Source organism: Solanum tuberosum, unplaced genomic scaffold (assembly GCF_000226075.1).
Source record: "Solanum tuberosum cultivar DM 1-3 516 R44 unplaced genomic scaffold, SolTub_3.0 scf00026, whole genome shotgun sequence".
In the NCBI taxonomy this organism is placed as follows: Eukaryota; Viridiplantae; Streptophyta; class Magnoliopsida; order Solanales; family Solanaceae; genus Solanum; species Solanum tuberosum.
The window spans coordinates 1,009,091-1,010,866 of record NW_006238952.1 but is presented as its reverse complement, the minus strand read 5'-3'; positions in this window follow the sequence as shown (position 1 = coordinate 1,010,866).

Below are 1,776 nucleotides of genomic sequence, written 5' to 3'. Positions count from 1 at the left end.
TAAAAAACGTAAAAAATAAAATTCTAACATATAAATAAGAACGGAGAGAGTAATACGTAAAACAGTAATCTTTGTGAACTATCAATATGTAAAAACAGAAAACAACAACAAGAATGGGGGAAAGTGTGGTCCATTGTAATCCATATCAGTGACACGTAATGTTTGCCTGGAATTACATATTCTTGATTAATTAGGAGCTTATTAATTTGGTAGAATTTTCGCAGTACGTTCTTCGAAGGAACCTAACATGAAATTTCTTAATTAATTAGTAGTAATTTGTTTTAGCATCAAACTTGTGGAGGTAATTAAGTCGAAATTCATCAGCAATACCTCTTTCTTTACTAAAGAACAAAAAGAAGCAGCAAAAATACAATGCCTAGAACTGTATACTTGATTTAGAAACATATACTATATATTTAATTAATTAATTTAAGTAAATTGGCCAGAAATTTTGCCTATAAATATCGAGTAGCCTGCACATTGTTGTTATGGAAGAGATGATATTAATGGAAATCCAGAGTTTTCTGAACTCTCTCCCTCAATGGCTGTTCATATAATTATGCTGCTACTTTGCAGCTTAATTAAATAGCAGCTTTGGGGGTTTGAGTCCAGAAAACTCTTGCTTTCTTAGTTAAGCGTTTCTCTTGGAAAAGAGGTCGAATCCGGTGCAGGATAGTTTGCTTCTAGTAGTTTTGGCTCGGAGGTCAGAAATCTGCAATCTCCTCTTTAACCACCCTACTAGGGGTCGTATTTGGGCCATGTTAAGTTCGGATTGGAATGAGGAGAATTTAGACTTCGTATGTGGACTTGGCAATTTCTTTTTAACTTTTGGGGTTAACTTAAGTCTAATATTAATTTCCTCATTTAATATGATATCAGAGTCAGATTCATCACAATTCATGATTAATTAATGATAGGCCTCTCATATTAAATTGTCCACGGACCAGGTATTTAGCTACCCTTATGTGTGAGAGAGGTGTTGAGGGACCCACATTGGCTAGCTAGGTTTCAGAGTTGAAATAGAAATAAGATTCATTTTTTATGAACAAATTCATCGCTTGAAGGACAATTTTTTTTTATTATATGGATATTTTTCATCCTAAAATATTACACCATTTTGCTATTAACTAATCATCTTTTGGTTGCAGTTATGACAAGTTAACTATCGAAGAATTGTTGAAATCGATCAAATATGTAGAGAACGAAGACTCTGAATTGTGTAATCAAGAAGACCTTTCAAATACTTTCTCTGTCTAATTCAGAGTTATATAACTTTTGTGGTTTAGCCATTGGAACAAAAGTTTAGAAAATAACCATCCTTTTCTTTTATTGTAATTCATGAAACATTTAAATTATCGAGAATTTTACTAGTTTAAACGATTCACTATATGAATTATGAGCTTGTTAATGAAGGTTCAATTTTTCGTCTCCGTTTTTTTAATAAAAATATATATATATTAAATCAAGATATAAATATTAGGTAAAGATGCAAAAGTCTATAGATGTTTGACAATTATAATAAGGGAAAATTGTATATAATAGAAAATTATTAATTCAAATTAAATGCTATAAATATAGTTTGATTTAATTGTACCTCATAGCAAACTGTTGCTATTTCACCTCTCTCCTGATGAATCTCGCTCGCCACTCTCGTTCTCTCCCTCGCCTCTCTCGTTTTTTATACAAACGCAAGTGTATAAAGTGCGTTTGTGTTTGTATAAAACGAGAGAAAATTGTATATATACATATATTTTCATTCCCCTCTCTCCCCTCTCC